We start from the raw sequence: 21,471 nt of genomic DNA, 5'->3' as shown, positions 1-21,471 counted from the left end.
GTTGAGAACTCCGTGGTAGAGCAAGGCGTCGTAGATAAGAAACACACCATTTATGAACATTTATGGTGGTAAAGAAAAAAAAAAATTAGTTTGCACAAATATTCATACTGATAAATAACCTCCTCTTTTCGATTGTCTACCCCAGTTGTTGATGGTCCCAAATGGTTCAGGGGGAGTTCAGCTGCTGCTCCAGGAACCCAGGGGCGCGTTGTGGGCGTCGCCAGGCCAGCTGCTCCTCGCATGTCTACACCATTACATTTTTAGTTAAAGTATATGATTTTTTTTCTGTTTTTACCTTTTTTCTTTGAGCCCCCCTTGAACCATTATATTTTCTTCTTCTTTTTTTTTTTCTTAGTATTAGTTCTGTAGGCTAAGGATTCTAGTTCATCACCTTGTCTTTGTTTAATATAAAAAGATATATTTAGTATTTTTTTTATTAATAATATAAAATGGGAAACATACTTCCCAGCCTCAGTGGATACAAACTATTATCCAGCCCCAGTGGTCTAGGGTTAACCTCTGTAATGCGCAAAGGACACTCAGATGGCTCTGGGCAGTGGAAACAATAATAACCTCAGAGAAAATCACAAAAGTTCTGCCTGAGGGACTCCCAGTCTACTCCCAAAGTACTAAGCTTGATCGAGTGATACTGGAATGCTTTTGACGGCGTCCGATGAAGTGGACTTGTCAGATAGTTTGATAACGAACCAGGTTTAGTTATTCCATTAAGAACTTGAATTAGAACAGTGTGATTACACTGAAGGATGGTGGGTCATAGGTGTATTGCTGAATTATTATACGTGACCTCCATTGGTCACTGTTGAATAATTATAAGCGACATATGCAGCCTCAGTCAGTCTGGCAAAACAGTCCAATCAGCAAGGCTCTGAAACCAAGGGCATCGGAAAATTGGTGTTGTACACAAAGTTAAACAAAAAAATATATAAATAAAATAAAGTATCGGTGCACCGCATGCGTGGAACATTATGACTTCATCGAACAATGGACACTGAATTATTAGTTGATAGTCCGGCTGTTACTGTAGGTGTATGCCATATATCGCCAGCTAGTGAAGGTATATGACTGGCATCGGATCACCTGTGCATCGATACTTTTATTTACCTTATGTACCTGTGTGTGTGTTATAATATATATATATATATATATATATATATATATATATATATATATATATATATATATATATAGAATGTTAACAACTGAGGATCCAGAAGGGAACCTGATGGCATATATATATATATATACTGTATATATATATATATATATATATATATATATATATACCCCCCCTGGGGGTAGGGGGGTTTTCAAGAATACTCCCCCAGTATCCCTGCTTGTCGTAAAAGGCGACTAAAAGGGTTGGCGGAGGGTTAGTGCCCCTCCCCGGAAAACAACTAACTAAAAAAACAAACAAGAAGCCTCGGACAAGGACTGACCAAACGTTGACGACCCAGGACCGGACAAAGGACTTGGTAATGTGTACATGGAATGTAAGAGGAGCGAATGATGAGGTGAAAGAGAGAGAGATTGTCCAGGTGCTTGAGGATGCGAAAGTGGATGTATGTGGAATAACTGAAACAAAATGGAGAGGAGAAAGTGTGAGAGAATGGGAGTATGGATGGGGTATATGTGCAGGAGTAGATGAGAATGAGAGGGCAAAGGAAGGAGTGTGTATAGTTGTGAGTAAAAGATGGAAGAAGAGCATAAGACAGTATGGATCAGTTGGGTCAAGGATTGTGTGGGTAAAGTTGAAAGTTGGAATACAAATGTGGGCGATTGTGTGTGTGTATGCGCCAACGCAAGATCGTGCTAGAAGAGTGAGAGAAGAGTTCTGGACAAATGTGGAAGTGTGCATGGAAAAGTTTGGAAGGAATGAGAGAGTGTTTTTGATCGGTGATATGAATGGTAAAGTTGGTAATGTGAAGGTGGATGGAATAGTTGGTGAGTGGGGTGTGCCTGCTGAGATAGATGAGAATGGGAGTGCATTAGTGGACATCTGTGCTGGGAGGGGGTTGGTAATAGCCAATACCCTTCAGGCATAAAATGATCCACAGGTATACATGGCGAGTGATGAGAAGGGTGGGTGGTGAACTGAATGAAAGGAAGGCAATGATTGATTATGTGTGTGGATGAAAGGATGCGAAGATGTATATTGGATGCAAGAGTTTATAGAGGTTGGGGGAGTGGCCTTTCTGACCACTACTTGGTGGTGGCCAGAATTAGGATGCAAGTAAGATGGAGGAATAGAAGAAGGGAAAGACGAGAGGAAGGAGTAGTTGCAAGGAGAGTGGAAAGGTTACAAGAGGATGAGAAAAAGGCAGAGTATAAGAGAGAAGTGGAGGAACGATTGGGCAAATATGAATTGGAGCAGATGGGAGACGTGGATGGTGTGTGTAAGATATTTACAGAAGAAATATGTGCAGCATGTGATGTGGTGTGTGGAAGGAAGAGAAGACGGAGGGGGGTGCAAGGAACAGCGTGGTGGACTGAAGAGGTGAAACAGGCTGTGGCACAAAAGAAGAAAGCATACAATGAATGGATGAGAAATAGGGGCGTGGAAGAAGTTGAGAGGCAGAAGAGAGAGTTATATGTGGAAAGGAAGAGAGAGGTGAAAAGATTAGTAAGAGAGAGTAAGAAGAGAGTGGATCAGGAATTTGGAAGGAATTTGAGTGTAAAGTGGAGGGACTGTAAGAAAATGTTCTGGAGAGAAGTGAAAAGAGTAAGACAGGGTGGAAGTGAAGTTAGCAGGGGAGTGAAAGATAAACATGGTAGATTACTAGTGGAGAAGGGAGAAAAAGTGAGCAGATGGAGAGAACACTTTAAGGAATTGTTGAACGTAGAGGATGGAAGTAATGCGAGTATAAGTGGCTGGGGAATGGCTGGGAGAAGGTGGGAGGTGAGAAGTCAGGTAGAAATCAGTAGGATAGAGGTTGGGGAAGCAATGAAGAAAGTTAAATCGGGGAAAGCCCCAGGAATTGATGGAGTGTGTGGTGAGATGCTGAAGCATGGGGGAGAGATAGTAGTAGAATGGATGTGGAAGATGTGCAGATTGGCCTGGGAGGAAGGTAGAGTCCCGGAGGATTGGGAGTCAGGTATAATTATTCTCTGTACAAAGGAAAAGGGGAAAAAGAAGTGTGTGGTAATCATAGGGGCATTTGTCTTCTTAGTATAATAGGAAAAGTGTATGGTAGGATACTTATAGACAGAGTTAGAGAAAGAACAGAGAAATTAGTTGGAGAAGAACAGGGAGGCTTTAGGAAGGGAAGAGGTTGTGTAGATCAGATATTCATTCTTAGATCTTTAGTGGAAAAGTTTCTAGAGAAGGGAAAGAAGTTGTATGCGGCTTTCATGGATTTGGAGAAAGCATATGACAGGGTGGATAGACAAGGATTGTGGAAAGTGTTAAGAATATATGGAGTAGATGGGAAGTTGTTGAATGCTGTGAAGAGTATGTATGATGGTGCTAAGGCTGCAGTGCGTGTGGATGGTGAACTAAGTGAATTTTTCTCTTTTGAAAGTTGGTTTGAAACAGGGATGTGTCATGTCTCCATGGTTGTTCAATCTGTACATGGATGGGGTAATAAAAGAGGTACAAGGTAGGGTAGTGGATGTTGGAGTGGCCCTGGTGAGAGAGGATAGTGTTTGGAAACTCCCTGTACTGTTGTTTGCAGATGATACTGTGTTGTTGAGTGAAGATGAAGGGGAGCTGCAAGGCTTGGTGGATGAGTTTGAGAGAGTGTGTAAGAAACGGAACCTAAAGGTGAATGTAGGGATGCGTAACGTGATGGTCTTTGAGAGACGTGAAGTCAGTGAATGTATAGCGAGGTTGGATGGTGAGGAATTGGAAAATGTGAGTACGTTTAAGTATTTGGGTAGTGTGATGAGTAAGGATGGAGGTTTGAGGGTGAAGGGCTTGAAAGGGTACAGCAGGGAAGAAAGGTTGCTGGTTCCTTGAAAGCAGTGATAAGAAAACAGGGAAGTGAGCATGGAAGTAAAAAAGTTACTACATGACAGTATTGTGATACCAACTCTAACGTACGGAAGTGAAGCTTGGACGTTGTTGGAAGGACACAAGTCAAGAGTGAGAGCAGTGGAAATGAGTTATTTAAGAGGAGCCTGTGGAGTCACGTGGAGAGACAGGCTGACGAATGAGGATATAAAGGAGCGTTGTGGTGTGGATGTGGATGTGATAGGAAGCGTTGTGAGGAACACACTGAGGTGGTTTGGCCATGTGGAGAGGATGGAGGGTGAAAGACTGACGAAGAGAGTGTATGTGAGTGAGGTGGAGGGTGGAAGAGGGAGGGGGAGACCGAGGATGAGATGGAGGGATGGGGTGGAGAGGTATATGAGAGAGGGGGGTGTGAGTTGGGAGCAGGGTAGTGAAATGGCGGGGGACAGGGCGACTTGGAGGCGATTTGTTTGTGGCCACCCCAAACGGGATTGAGGCGTCTGGCAATAGATAGATAGATAGATATATATATATATGTGTGTGTGTGTGTGTGTGTGTGTATGTGTGTGTGTGTGCTGACAAAGGCTATGTCTTACTGCCGCACTTCGAAAAATCTATCGAAATGTGAAAGAAAAAATGAGACAGAAAAAAGTATGTGTAAGAGCTGCATATGTCTGGGTATTCTGGGGTGGTGTCGCACACTATTGTCTCATTCTGACTAACGCCAAACTAATATTTCCAGTACGGGTAACCTTCTCCTTCCCACTGGGCTAAAATTATTTTACCGTAAATCTAGTCCTAAAAGTTTTCATTTTGATAATGGAATTTAGATATTTGCTCTCGATAGTTCCAGTAAAAATTCCCTAATGCAACATGAAAGCTAAACAAAATCTTTCTACCCACTTACATCAGGCCAGAACTTGGATAAATGATTGTAGCAAACTCTTGATGTCTTTATTTATATGAAACAGATTATAAACAACATGAGACTTAAATGGACATTTATTATAAAATATTAACTTTCTCCGCAGTCGGTTAAAAAAAAAAAAAAAAAAAAACTAACACGACATACGAGTGTCAAGGAGTAGCTGCCACTGTTTTTTCTTCTCACATTAACTTTTTTAATGGGCTACTTCCAGACAATATCATTCATCTGAGTGAAGCCCATCCTAAGAAATCAATCTTCCTCAAACCCTGAACTTTTTGCAGCCATCACCTCTACCCAACATATTAATTTTTTTTTCTTCAAATTCTTCCGCTGAAATTCTCCCTACCTCATCAATTCTTCTTTCCCATACAAATATCCCCCATCCCTTATCCTATACGAATATAGCCTACTCTCTACAATTCATGACTTCTGCCCATTCCCTGTATATTTCTCCTGTTCTCTGCTGTCCCACATCCTACTCCCAGATCACTTTACGAGAGATGAGGACGACACTAGGAGTCCACTACATACTCCCTGCTCCTCTCTCGTCCCTACTTCCCCACTCCCTATAAATTTCTTCCACGCCCAGAGAAATTCCGACACCCCTCTTGTTCCTTATGCCCAGCGCCGTTCAAATTTCTCCCAGACTATGCAGCTAGGAAGCCCATATATCCTATTTCCTAGTTATCCTCTCCTCTACAACCGTCTTCCACTTCCCTGTCCCCTATTTTTACCCATCAGTTCTCTAGTTATCCAATTTAGTCTCCTCCCTTCCTTCTAATTTAGTTTCTTCGATTCCTTACATATTTTTCCTTCGCACTGGAGTCCCTCTCAGCTATTCCCTATTAACAAAGCATTTCATAATAACATAATACCCATCATATCTAACTCCTGGTACATAATCATTTATCCATTAGCCAACGTTCAGGTCATTTAACATACATACGAGAGAGAGAGAGAGAGAGAGAGAGAGAGAGAGAGAGAGAGAGAGAGTCTTTATGGAGCAAGGAAAAAAAATGTTCTGTACACGAATCAATTACGCTGGTTCCCCAGCCATACCCTCTCCTTTCCCTTCTCACACCCCCTCTCCCTTCTCTCACTCCCCTTCCTCTCTCCCCCTCCCCCTCTCTCTCTTCCCCCTTCTCTCTCCCCCTTTGTCCTGTTTTCTCCCCCAACCCAATTCTTCAAATTCCAAGATCCCCCCCTCCCCCCACACCGTTTTTTATCATCGCTGAATATGCAAAATTGTCATGTTTTTAGGAGAGTTAATGGACTCTCTCTCTCTCTCTCTCTCTCTCTCTCTCTCTCTCTCTCTCTCTCTCTCTCTCTCTCTCTCTCTCTCTCTCTCTCTCTCTCTCTCTCTCTCTCTCTCTCTCCACCTACCACCTTCCCTTGCGTTCACCAGCAATTACAATAAAACTCGTTCCTCATTCTCAAATAGTATATCGTTGGTTCGTTTTCGTAAGAGCAATGTATCTTTTCTGAGATGCAACCAACATTGCCGACTCTGTCCGATTTCATTCAGCTTGAGAGACTTTCTCTAACTTTAGTGGTTTTATATATATAATCGTCTTTAGTCCCATCACTACGAAGGTAGTTTGCTAACCTCCGCTGAAAAGCTTAGAAATTTAAAAAAAAATCACAATCAAATAATTTTTTAAATACTGGCAACTTCATTTACAATGAACCACCGCAGTGCATTGCATTTATTGTCATTCAAATTCCCAACAGCGAGGACGATTTTCAGTATTATTCTTGCTATCTCCAGACATTTTTCGAATTGTGGAATTAAAAACAGCCTTCATTAACACTTTCAGCTTAGTAATTTCTTTCTGTAGTTTATTCTTCCCGCTGCCACATATATATCGCTTCTTTTTGTCGTTTCGTTTCGTTTTTGAAGGCTCCAACATGCTTGCATGAGTCGGTCTTGGTCACCTGATGGCGGACCTCCATGCTGCTCGATCTCTGGCAGCTTCCCTATTCAGTCTCTTATCACTGAGGTCACACTCAATGACCTTATCCCAGGTCTTATTTGGTCTACCTCTCGCAACCCTATCCCTGACATTGACACTTCTCACTTTCTGCACCCAGTTCCCCATCCTCCCCAGATGCCCAAACCACCTCAGTCTACCTCTCCTCACCACAACACCAATACACTCCAGTCCCATCCTACTTATCAACTATTTCATCGTAAACCTAGCTCCCCCCCCCCCCAAGCCTCGCACTCAGGGAAGCACTGCACATCCACCTAATCAATGCCATTTCTGTACGTTTGAACCTGTGAATATCCACTTCCTTTATTGCCCAGGTCTCACTTCCATGCACTATTACACTCCTAACACATGCCGCATACAAAGATCCCTTAGCACGGAAGGAGAGCCCTCTCAGTGTCAGGAGAGGCATCAGCTCCCTGAACTTCTTCCAGCCATTCCTCACTCTAGCCACAGAGCTAGCTCCACCCCCACTTCCAGTACATAACATGTCTCCCATATAACAAACTCTTCCACACACTCAAAAGACTCACCAGCAAGTTCAATTCTTTCACGCCTGGCAATCTCCACATCCTCTCCCCGACACACCGCACACATGAAATCAGCAGTATAACGCAGTCTGCCTCTGACACCATTACATCTCTTATGCACCTGCTTATCACAAACACTGCACTAGATGGAAATACTTCCCACGCCCTTGTGGCAAATCGCTCATGGTTACTCTCCCTATTCTTTGACAGAACCGCTACCAGTAAAAAGGCAAAAAGCTGGTTTGATCCTGATTTTCAGTATGAATATGGATTGCGAAAGCACGACCTATTGATATTTTTGACTCTTCCGAGTTTTAAGCAAGAGGTGTCAGAAAAGTTACCAGGATTTGACGTATTCTCATGTGGAGATTCTCGGGATGATATAGATTTAACAATGCCGTCAACAAAGGTCCATTCTCAGCCATTATGTAGCTGCAGTTATTCATGGGCGACAATGGTCTCGAGTATAATCCATCCACAAGACAATCAGTAATAGTATCACGACAATGGCTGGAAATTGTGGCCATGTTAATAGAGCATTTCTGATTTTAACTCAAATTTACCCTAAGGCTGAAGAAACTTCATGTCCTGAAAGTCTCCACCGCAAAACTAATTTATTCTTAATTAAAGGACTCTCTTACAATGATGGTGTTTATCGAGGCTTTTATTAGCATCTCCATTTCTAAAACTCCCTTCTAAGCAGAATAAAATCCTTGGGAGGCAGCGAGCCTAAATAACTAAAGTCGCCATCGTAGGACATGAGTTAAAGATATCTTCTTCACTTTCATTACGAATAGTTTCTTAAGCTGAGTACAACCATGTGGCTGCAACAAGCATACAGGTTAAAAAGGATTCCCTATAATCAGTTCGGTACGAGGGTCTGTACTGAACAGAACAGAATCATCGGGTGTTAATGAAGCAAAATATAAAGTCAACATTCTATTGAAGGAGTAAAGGCGGACCAATGTATGATTAAGCAGAATATTTGCTCTCTCTCTCTCTCTCTCTCTCTCTCTCTCTCTCTCTCTCTCTCTCTCTCTCTCTCTCTCTCTCTCTCTCTCTCTCTCTCTCTCTCTCTCTCCCTCCCTGTGTGTGTGTGTGTGTGTGTGTGTGTGTTCTGCCAGTCGCCTCTGTCTTCCTCCATGTCGTCTTCCTGTCAGATCAGTCAAATTTTCGCCTTTCTCATCTCATCACATATAATCCTCATCGCATACCTTATCTTCTCTCAGTATTGCAGTTCTTCCTACCTACATATCCTTTCCATTATTTCATTTTCTTTCTCATTTGCTCTCTTTTATTCCTAGTGTTATCACAGCTTGACCTGCTGCTATCATGTCTACATTTTCAGATGGTTTATCTTTTTTTCCTCATATTCTTTTCTATCAAATCTTTCTACATTCTTCACCATTACTCCCTCCTCCTCCTCCACTCCTGCTCTTCCCGCCCCCTCGCAGTTGGAGAGGAATGGGAGAACGGATATGTGCTGGAAAGAATAAATAACCACGTCAAGCCGAGATATATATATATATATATATATATATATATATATATATATATATATATATATATATATATATATATATATATATATATATATATATATATATATATATATATATATATATATATATATATATATATATATATATATATATATATATATATATATATATATATATATATATATAGATAGATAGATAGATAGATAGATAGATAGATAGATATATATATATATATATATATATAAGAAAAACGGAAGATAGGTAAGTAAAAAATGAGAGAGTGAAGGGGAAAAACACCCCGTATCTGCTGTCATCGGAAACAATAAATAAGGAGGGTAGGCCCACCTCCCCCTCTCCTCCTTTTCCGTCTTTCATTCCTCCTCTTTCCTGACCCTCTCCTTACCTTTCTCCCTCCCTGCCATTCCTTTGTCTTTTATAACAACTGTGATATTCGTCTCTCTCTCTCTCTCTCTCTCTCTCTCTCTCTCTCTCTCTCTCTCTCTCTCTCTCTCTCTCTCTCTCTCTCTCTCTCTCTCTCTCTCTCTCTCTCTCTCTCTCTCTCTCTCTCTCTCTCTCTTTTTCCTATTATTTTTTCTTTGGTCCTGCTCACTAGTTTATCCCTCTTTCTGTTAGCCTTTTAACTCCTACTTTCTAGTGGTAGATGGTGGCGACCATCATCCACTCATTTCGTGTAGTGGTGCCTACTTCTTCCTTCACCTTTGTCATTCTGGTTCTGTCTGCCCTCCTCTATTCCTACTTCTAACTCTCCTTCCTCTCAGTTTTTCTTACTCCTCTCTAAATTTTAGATGGCTCTACAGTGACACGTCCAATGGTTTCCTTGAACCCAGGAACCTGTTTCTAATGATGGGTGGTTATTATTTAACCAGATCACTGGGTACGGTGGAGCCTATTATGGTGTCCCCGTTAACTGGGTGGAAAGAGGTAAATGCGGGATCCACCCAGAAGCCAAACCTCAACTCTTTTCCTCGAACCGCGTTGCGGTGAGGCACTGTCGACCAAAAAGAAACATAGATTCACTGCTTCGGATGGCCCTGCGGAGGCGGTTGTCTGTGGTTGATGGGTTTGCTCGGCCAGAGAGCCTGGTTGATCAGTAAAAACTTTAGCTTTCTTTTCTCCTCTCTTCTTGTACATACCCAGAAATTAGTTCCTTCTTTTCTCTGTATTACTTGTCTCATTTTTCTGTTCTTTTTCCGCCGTACCGTGATTATTCTTTCACCTCCTTTCCTTCCTCCACTTTTCTCGTGTAGCCTGCTCTTTTTACTATTCCCTCTTCCTCGCTTACTTTTTTCTATTTCTCTTTAATTTAAATTCGTTTCAATTTTACATATCCTTCATCATCATCCTCTAACTTATAATTCTTCCTTTTCCTTCACATCCCTCTTTCTTCCTCTTTATTTCTCTTACCTCTTCTTTTCTCTGTTCCTGTTCTATCCGCTCTTTATTTTCCACCCCTTAGTTTTTATTTTAATTACTTCTCTGTGCCGCTTCACTCTTCCCCTCCTTCTTTGTTCCTTCTTTTATTCCTCTCTCATTTTTCACCTTTTAACACTTTCCTCTCATTCTTCCTCTTTTCTTTTCTCATCCTCTTCTCTTTCCTTCCTCCTCTCCTCCTGTTTCCTAATTTTCTGTTGAATCTCCAAGTTTGTTTCCTCCTCATTTTTCTATTTCCTCCTCTTTTCTATCATTCCTCTTTCCAAATTTTGTATTCTTTACCTCGTATTTATTTTTCATCTGTTCTGTAGTTCTCCTCCCTTTCCTAACTTTCCTACATCCCTTTCATCCGCCTTCCTTCCATTCCCCCCCCCCCTCTCTCTCTCTCTCTCTCTCTCTCTCAACAAAGCTGTTCCCTCCGCCCAAGCAAATCATATAAGGTGTCTTCTTACTATCCAAAAAGGAATGCTTTCTCCTCAACTGACACTGATCCGTACCCGAGGTCTCATGTGTGTGTGTATGTGTGTGTGTGTGTGTGTGTGTAATTCACCGGGTCGGTCAGGATCACTTGATGGTCGTGATCGTCAGCTTTTACCCTCCCGGAAGGGAGCTGAGAGCTCATATAGTCCGAGCTATGGGCAAGGCTGTGACCTTCACACACGCACACACCCGTCCCCTTGCTCAAGGGGGACAGTAACCACCCACTTCGTCAGTGAAACTTTTCGCAACCTGAGCGAGGCGCGAACTCCCGTCCACCAGTTGGCAAGCGAGAGCGTTACCACTGCACCAGCGAGCGGTGTGTGTGTGTGTGTGTGTGTGTGTGTGTGTGTGTGTGAGAGAGAGAGAGAGAGAGAGAGAGAGAACTGAGAATTGACATGATACCGCCAACAAAGTAGAGAAGATGACAAAGAAAAAACTGGAAAATGTTGAACAGCGTAGACTCTAGTTCCTTACCTTGGATCTCCCTGTAGCACTTGGTTTAACATTTTTTTTTTTAATCTTTTGCAAACCACTCCACTGCCATACGCCACACCTTACTGCTCACACTCCCAGTCTTACCTGAAGAAGGAAAAAAATGTAAGAACGTAAGACATATTAAACCACCCATGGTTGTGATTCCTCAGTATTCTATTACAGTTCACGCCATATATTATATTTATCTGAGTGAGTCAAGGCAGCTTTGCTTGCTAAGGAGTACTAAGAAACCAGGGAGAGAACAAGGACTGAATTTTAGACGGCATCGGAAACTTCATAGCACTTCTTTAGCGGCCGGTCTTGCATATTACACTAAGTATTTTTTTTTTTTTTAGTTGTCTCGCTTATAATATCAATATAAACTTACTTCGATAACATGCAAAAGAATATGGAAATGTAACATTCACATGAAATCACTAATGAAAGTGGTGTTGCCAAATGTCCAAAGATATTTATAGCCAGTCGAATAAGTAAACCAAAAATTATTATCATTATTATACATTACACGAAACGATAATGAATGGAAAAGAAGGACATCAATGTTGGAGGAAAGAACAAGCATGTGAGTAGTTCTGTAATGGAAATTTGCAGAAATGCTTATAACGAGAGAGAGAGAGAGAGAGAGAGAGAGAGAAGAAAATGTGGAAGTGTTAGAATAATCCAGAGTGTGAATAAGTTGGAAATGGAGCGGCACGAGAGAAAGTGCATGTCATACCGAAGACAAACGATTCCAGTTTCCACCGGTATCACAGCCATTTTTCAACAGCTCTCAGACACATAGCCAGTCGTCTTCCTCTCGTTCCCACATGATTTATATATGTACCAGAAAAATTAGCTGGCAACACGCCGGACAGATATAATAGTACAACGTTTTGTGTTTGGTCAGAACAGACAATAAACATGTGACCCCTAGACTCATTCCTTTCACCATCTGTCACACACTGTTGTACAGTATATCCATACGACCATTTCGCAATACGTGCCACACTCTACCTTAGAAATAAAAAGACCAGGTACTTAATTTAGGATTATTGTGTGTGTGCACAGTTGCATAAGAATGATGGCTGTCCGAGACACAATTTCCTTAAAAATGTATGCAGGTGTAAGAAGGAGTTTATGCAGTAATGTGCTGGGGCGTGATAGAGAGGAAACTTTGAATATGAACAACGCATGATTAACCAGAGGTTAATTACGTGTGTAAAGTACCAGAACCAGAGGTGGTTCTGCGTGCACAAACTGTGATGCATGGTGGGGAGAGGAGGAGGCTGAGTGAGATAAGAGGCTTCAAGCCCATTACCTTTGATATCGGCTATGGTACTGATTGATACTGGCTTGGGAGATTAGGTGTTAGTAAACATTTGACGTTTAATAATTTTCTTCTCCCTCGGCATACTGATTTCGAGATATGCTCAACTGATGTTTTGATCAAAAGCTTGCTGAATGTGCAAGGTTGCACAGCTAAAGATAGCCGGGATATTGATGTAGGGAGACTATGAAATTTGGAGCATGGGAGGGATGTTTGATTGGGAATCTAGAACCTTGAAAACTTAGTGGCTTTGTCTTTACAGTAAACCTATAGTGTGTGCAAAGTTCTGTATCTGAAGGTCTTCCAGTTTCTCAGATAGGGGAGGCACGATGGGAGAAATATAGCCCTCCAAATGAACATGTTTTCTCGTATCACAAGCAATTAACGCATGAAAATTTTCGAACCAAAGATGGTCCAGTTACTCACGTACGGCGCCCACTGCCGTCTGTATTCTAACCTGACAAAGATCAATATCCCCTTCAGCTTAATTAGTGGTTAAGGTTAGTCCGACTGCCTTGTAACCACTGAAACTCACTTCTGTCTAACAAATAAGGTGTATCATATTTCCTTCAGCCACAAGTTACTGGTCAAATTGTGGGAGGGGTCCAGTAGTCGCCCCAAAAAAGAAATAAATAAAACGACAGCCTTGATATATGACGGCTGATTCATCAGCTTCTCACCAAATCAAGAATATGTACCTGGTGGCGCTGTTCATAGAGCACTAGACACCCAGTCCAAGTGACCTGGGTTCGAGCTCCACTCAGGACACGCTGCTTGCGTGGGTGAGATGAGCACTCACCTGTCAAGTGTGGTTTAAGGTGCAGTGTGGTGGAAGACCCACAAGAGTTCAAAATTCAGCGTGCTAAAGATTAGGCGTTCTGTCCCCTTGTGTCTAAGGCCCCAGTCACACTGCAGGTACGACTTATCGCAAGCAACCCGCGACCTGCAAGTAGTGGGTGGTTTTGGTGAGGTTTACGACCAGACTTCATATGTCTCGGTCTAGCAGCAGGCCACCATGGCGACCAAAAATTCGTCACGAGGTTTTTCGTGTTGCCCGAAAAACCTCCCCGCGACCACCGATGTCGTGGCACGGAAGCAGCCCGGTAGGCGGCTGGACTGCGTTTGGCCGGCTTACGGACTGCGACTGGTCGGCGACACCTGATTTTTAAGAGGTGGTTGCCATCCGGATGGAGGCTGGTCGCCGCCCGCTCTGTGTGGTGGCCGTCTGCACTCTGTCAAGGCGACGACTGGACTGCGGTGGCCGCCGTCCACAAGCCATCTGTCTGGGGTGGTGGTTGAAGTCCGGCCGCCGTCCAGCAGGCGATTGGTCGAGCGACAGGTGGTGGGCTGGACCGAGACCAGCCGCCGGCCAAACCGCGGCTGGTGTCAGTCTAGCGGTCGCGGTCTAAATTCCAACAGGACGCGGACCGGCCGCCGTTGTTGGCGGCCTGCCAACGACCGGCCGGCCACCCGTCGGTGTCTTGACCTGTGTGTACCTGGCCATGGTCACCGTTCGGCCGCCCACTGGACGGACGCTGGACGGACGCTGGATGAACACCGGTAGCCGATCAGTGGCACGACTGCTGGGAGACCTTCGTGGTTGGGGACTGGTTTTGCGATTTTCAGGTTTGCAACAGGTCGTACCTGCAGTGTGACTGGGGCTTAAGCCTAACTCCAGCCTCTGTGAGGCTTGGTAGTGTGTCGGCGCTCCTCAGGAGCAGCCAGGGTCAGCCTGTTGACCCCCTTAGGTTAGGATACTCCGTTAAGAACCTGTGTATTTCCAGTAACTGGTTGCAGTGAATAAGTAAACCAAAAATTATTATTATTATTATACATTACACGAAACGATAATGTATGGAAAAGAAGGACATCAATGTTGGAGGAAAGAACAAGCATGTAAGTAGTTCTGTAATGGAAATTTGCAGAAATGCTTATAACGAGAGAGAGAGAGAGAGAGAGAGAGAGAGAGAGAGAGAGAAGAAAATGTGGAAGTGTTAGAATAATCCAGAGTGTGAATAAGTTGGAAATGGAGCGGCACGAGAGAAAGTGCATGTCATACCGAAGACAAACGATTCCAGTTTCCACCGTTATCACAGCCATTTTTCAACAGCTCTCAGACACATAGCCAGCCGTCTTCCTCTCGTTCCCACATGATTTATATATGTACCAGAAAAATTAGCTGGCAACACGCCGGACAGATATAATAGTACAACGTTTTGTGTTTGGTCAGAACAGACAATAAACATGTGCATACGTTAATCACGAAACCAAGAATTTTGTATTTCCCCTAAATTCCTCCTCTGTGGCTTGTGTCAACGATGGAGGCAGTTAATCCATTAATTTTGGAGATACGGTATATTTTTTTTTCGTTTTTAAAGGCTCCAACATGCTTGCATGTGTCGGCCTTGGTCACCTAATGGCGGCTCTCCATGCTGCACGATCCATTGCAGCCTCCCTGTTCAGTCCCTTAACCCTAAGGTCACACTTAATGACCTCGTCCCATGTCTTTCTCGGTCTACCCCTCATAACCCCACCCCCAATATTAACACTTCTCACCTTCCTCACCCAACTATCATCCCCCATCCTCTCCACATGTCCAAACCACCTTAATCTACCTCTCCTCATCACAACACCAATACACTCCAGTCCCATCCTACCTCTCAACTCTTCCATTGTAAACCCAGCCCCTCCAGGCCTTGGACGCAGGGACGCACTGCACATCCACCTAATCATTGTCATTTCTGTACGTCTGAGCCGGCGAATGTCTTCGTATAACTTAATAAAGCTGCATAATTTAACACGCAGTATAAATTACTTATTCTTAACGAATAGGTCGAGTCGTCTGCAGTTTTTATATGGCCCTCCAAAAATTCAATGGGAATATGAATTTTCAATTTCTAAATACAGCAAACCATTTTCTCCGGTAATAAGTGATGATTCAAACTTCATTTTGGTAATGTTGGTCGATGGCACTAAGATGCAAATCCAATAACCGTGATGAATCTAGTTAACAGCCTAACAGAAAATATGCTACGAAATGTCATGGATGGTTGATAGAGTTCGGGTTGCCTTAACATTTACCTGCAAATTCTGTGAGTAAACACACATATCGGTACTATTAGATGCTTTTTTTTTTTAAGGCTTCATCAACACTGTAGTGCGGTCTACAAGTCTTGCTAACTCTTATATAAAGTGCAGCCCTTCTGCAGAAAAGGTTACACATTTAGGAACATGGATTATGACTGTAACATCTTGCTACACTTATTCATTTAATTCCCTATGTATTCAGTGTTATTCTTTTCAACCATTATACACACTCCTTACATCTGAACTGTTTAATCTTTCCACATCATCACTCACGGGACTGGGTCCTGCCCTTCAGGCGATTAACTCGCCACACCTGTGAATTCAGAGGATTAAAAGCACTTGCAGGAAACTCCTTTCTCCACATGAACCTGTATTCCCAATTCACCTAAGAGAGATATACAGTATATACTTTCACTGCCCGGCCTCAGATAGACATTAAAAACACACTCAGACACAGTTCGGTACTCTCCTCCCTTTCTCAGTATCGTAATATCTTTGTACTCTGCTGGTTCTATGCTACAGCAAATAATATAGAAACTAAAATACAATAATGAGTCTGACGTCACTGTGTGACAGTAAGAACTTTTTGGCACTGGTAACTACCGGAGCTATGACGCTTGAAGCAGCGTTCAGGGCTATGACACTCTTAACACAACCTGGTATCACAAATAGCCTAACTTGACTTCCATACAAAACTCCATGGTCGCGCCATATTATCCATATCGACCTTATTCAGGCATTTCACTGAAGTCATGTGGCTCCAGAAGAAAATCAAACAATGTCTCTGGTCACATCATTCGGACTATTTGAGTACCCCATGGTGCGCTTTGACTTTTGCAGTGGAAATAGGCATTTCAATGTTTCATGGACCAGGTAGTGCGAGGCCCTGACTTTGTCAGAGTACATCAGTGACATGCAGCTAGAGTTGGCAACCGAGCAACAACTGAAACAACATCTCTACAGTTGACTGTAGCACCAGCTGAACAGGGTGGTATTCCCGAGGTGGAGGGCAAGCTGGTATTCCCGAGGTGGATGGCAAGCTGGTGACAGGGAGAGCATGAGCTCCGTTTCACCAGCCCTCAGGACCTGTTCCTGACAATCTCCCTTTGCTCAGTGTTTTCAGTGTTTTCATTAACACAGAGGGTGGGCCAGCATATTCTCATAATACCTCAACTTCCAACAGTCTACACCACACTACAAGCACATTAGATATCACACACACTACTTCCATCCCCCCTTAGCAGTAGCTGCTGCATTATTGTCAGCAAATTCGGGGTACCTCGGACTGTCCTCACAGGCAGGGTAGGACTGGTGGCACAGGGTCCTCCTGGCCGCAGTCAAGTAATTGTGCCGGCAGCAGTTATTGCAAAACACTGTTCATGCTCGTCAGCAGGGAAGTGCGGGTTTGGCCTTCTATTTCACTAATATCCATGGTGTTCATATCAGTCTGAATTCTGTACACAGTTTCCTCTAATTTATATCCCCTCTAGCCCTACCCCTCGCAGAAACCCAAATCTATCCTCCTATACTGACATATCCCCAGTTTGTTTTCCTGGTTACCATCTTCTCACAAACTTCCGGAACAAGGGTGGCATGTGTTGTCATATCAAATCTGAATTTGCGGTTGACAGAGTTTTGAGCTTCACTTCAGCTAACTTTGATTGATCATTCTATAAACTAAATTACCTAAATATTACCAAATATATATGTGTAGTTTATTGCTCCCCCAATGTTTCTTCAGAACCCAGCTTATTTGACGCCATTTCCACACAGTTGACCAACCTTAACCTCACCCTTACCACTGATATTACTGTTTTGGGTGATTTTATCGTCCCCAGTGTCGAGGGGTTATTGCAGTCTGCCAGGACTAACGATACTGGTCCAGAATGCGAGCTGTTTGCAGAATCGTTTAATCTCACGCAACTGGTAAAACAACCAAACAGAACACCTGATAATCCTGACCATAAAGCCTATCTCTTGGACCTAATCCTGACAAATAACCCAGATCAATACAGAACAGAAGTACTGTAACCTTTTGGATCCTCCGACAACAATCTCATCAAAGCCTCATTAGTCAGTTGCCCCCAAACTCCCCGTTCTGAATATGTCAGGGTGTCCAGATGGCACTTTAATAGGGCAGACTGGGATGAATTTAGAATATATCTTGCTGATATGCCATGGCAGTCTTTCTTCTCCAGTGACATCAATATTATTCTATCCACTCCCACATTAGTGACTTAATATAAGCTGGTATGGAACTGTTCATACTCAGTCAATATACTGTACTTCTAAAAGAATGGACTCCCAGAATGATTTGACGGCAACGGTGCCATATTAACGACCCCAAAGTCCTAAGCATATCCCTTGTGCTTAGAAAATATATATATATATATATATATATATATATATATATATATATATATATATATATATATATATATATATATCTCAATCACTTTAAAATTGCTAAAATCATTCAAAAGAAGTAATATATCTGCCAAATCAAACTTTCTCCACAATCAAGCATCCAAACTATTAAATAATCCTAATGACAATTGATTATTCTGGTCAATTCTCAATTCTTTCAATAATACATCTAACAAGTCATCACCTATTCCCACACTAAAACTTTCAGAGGGTACCACTATAAATGACCCACATTGAAAAGCGAACATCTTTGCCAGTACGTTTGCCAGAAATGAGTCAGAACTTCCCTGTACTAGAACCTGACTCTCCCGAAATTGCTTTCCTTAAGATACAGGCCAGATACGTAAAATCCATCCTAGACAATTTACCAACCAACAAAGCTCCAGGTCCAGGCAGAATTCCTCCAGTTGTCTTGAAAAAGTGTTCCCCAGTACTTGGTCTTGTTCTAGCTAAATTATTCAGACTATGCATACATACTTCTTCATTCCCCAGTTCTTGGAAGGAAGCCAATATCCACCCAATTCCGAAGAAAGGAAGTTCCTCTGACCCCTCTGATTACAGACTAATTGCAGTCACATTTTCTCTTAGTAAAGTATTTCAGGCTGTAATTAATAAGCACATTGTCAAACTTCTTGAATCCAACAACTTAATTAGTTACAAACAGTGTGGATTTCGCCACGAAAGATTCACTGTTCATACATTCAGTCTCCAGACTCATACCATCCATCAATCAGCTGACCAACATAGCGCATGTAGTAGCTCTTGATTTTTCTAAGGCTTTTGACAATGTGTGGCACCATTCCCTGCTATCCAAGCTCCCTTGCAATGGCTTATCATCTTTTGTTCGAGCGATTTCCTGACATCTCAGTGGAAGAAAAATAAAAGTAGATGATGTATTCTTCAGTTTTCACTCTGTTAATACCGGTTTCCCACAAGGATATGTCCTGGCTCCAATCTTATTTCCAATTCATTTCAAAGATCACTTATCTGTCCCCCAAATTCCCGTTTACTCATACGCAGATGACTCAACACTTCACAGTTCATTCACACTTAAGCAACCATTTGCAAAGTTTAATATCTCTGCCTCACAACCCAGTACAGCAATCTCCATAAATCAAAGCTTATCTAAAATCACCGAATGGGAACAAAATAACGTTGTCTCATTTAACTTTACGAAAACCAGATATATACAATTTACTAATAATGGTAGGTTGTGGCGACCATCATCCACTCACTTGATGTAGTGCTGCCTACTTCTCCCTTAGCTTTTATCTTCCTTTTTCCGTGCCTGCCCTCCTCTCTTCCTATTTCTCCCATCTTCCCTGTAACTTCTTATTGCTTTTCTTTCCTTTACAGGTGGCTTTACATTGAGTGACAAGCCAAATGGTTTCCTGTCAGCCAAGAAACCATTTACAACGCTGGGTGGTAACCATATAACCAAACCATACTTGCTTCCTACGTGTCAGCCAATGGGTTGGTGGAGGGTTAGTGTCCCTCTCCGTAAAACAAATAACTCAAAGTCAAATGGCCACCCCTTACGGGATTGTGGCATCCGGCAATAGACAGATAGACATATACTAATAGACAGATATTGCCTGATTCCTGTATTACCTTCAATGCTATTTAAATTCTCATCTCTAAAATATTGTAATTCCCGGTGTTTCACTTAAAGATGCTCTCAACTGGACCTCTAACGTTAGATCACTTGCTAAAACCACTTAAAAGAAACTTGGATTATTGTATTGAATCCGTAGCTTCTTCAGTGACAAGCAGTTAGCCAATATTTTTTTAATGCAAAGGAGAAGGAACCAAAATTCTGGAGCCCATAAACTGTCCCCTCCAAAAAAAAAAAAAAAAAAAAAAAAAAAAAAAAAACAGAGAGCCAGATTCAAGATTCGTTCATTTCGAGATGCCTGGACACACTGCGTTTGAAAGACTGGAGATCGTAGGCAGTAGGATATTCAGACAGAGGAAGACAGTTGCAGAGTTGACTTGTTGCATACATGATGGACTGGGAGTAATGGTAATTCTTGCTCTAGGGAGCTGGGCAGAAAAGGGATGAGAGTTTGTTGCTAGACGGGTCCTACGCACCCACCATAGTGGTGGGGGATGCAAGCAGACAGTTCAGAGAGGCAGTGACCATTGAGATAGTGATAGAAAATAGATAAAGATGCAACAGTGCAGCGAAGAGACAGAGGTTAAAGGAGCCAATAAGAGGAGGGAAAATGAAACAAAAAGCCTTCGACTGCACCTTGTTGAGAAGAGTTGTATGTAGGGAGACTCCCCACTCACGAGAGTTGTACTCCACACAGAGGCGAATAAAACCATTGTATAAAGTAAACAACTGTGCAGGGGTAAAGAAAGCATGGAGTCGGCTTAGCACACCACACCTAATCTCTTGGAAGCAGATTTTACAAGAGAGGTAATACGTTCTTTCCAAGATAAATCCAGAGAGAATGAAGCTCAAAGTCTGTTTAAAGATGATACAGAATTGAGCTGGATACTGTTAAAAATTAGAGGGTATTCCTCATATATATATATATATATATATATATATATATATATATATATATATATATATCCCGCATCGTGCTTTGCCGCATAGGGCCCATGTACTCTATACTGGCAAAGTCGTGGGACTGAAAATAAACAATGGGAATCGATGGGCAAAGTGTGCAGATGCTGACGTTTTCTGGCCATAACGTTCTTAATATTGCATGGATTTCCTTATGATACGGCTTATTTTAAAGCTCACACAATATTCTAAAGCAATATTAAATGCACCTTTTCTTACTTGGTCCGTGTTTGCCACAAGCACACCTCCAAAGCAATCCACATTAACAACAACATGCAACATGTGCTTCTGAGCCAACTGCAGTGAATTTATTGCTGAAATCTGGACGAAATATAATATGACTCATGACAACCTAATACATGCAACAAGTTGAATTCATTTTAGCATCGTTTAAAATATATGAATGGAGTTTGACAAAGAAATAAATGAATGACTGAATATATGCAAACTATATGCTACCATAGTAAAAAATATTGTTTATACCTTTAATTTATGTAAAATGTCAAATGTATATGTTTATGTATAGTGGAATTCAGGAAGTGGCACAGTTTACAGCTTACAAGGACATGGTGAAGAGGGAAAACACCCAACGACGATTGTTAAATTCAAGAAAGCCCTCACCACTCAACTAATGCGGCAATATGAATGAATTATGTATCAGATTTTAGGGGAAAACAGAGGTGGAAGAAGTATCAGAACTGGGAACATAATTCCCATATTCTTTTTGT

The sequence above is a fragment of the Coenobita brevimanus genome, chromosome 67 (genome assembly GCF_032717465.1).
Source record: "Coenobita brevimanus isolate Jiangsu-jjx chromosome 67, ASM3271746v2, whole genome shotgun sequence".
Classification (NCBI taxonomy): Eukaryota; Metazoa; Arthropoda; class Malacostraca; order Decapoda; family Coenobitidae; genus Coenobita; species Coenobita brevimanus.
This window is presented reverse-complemented; position numbering follows the sequence as displayed.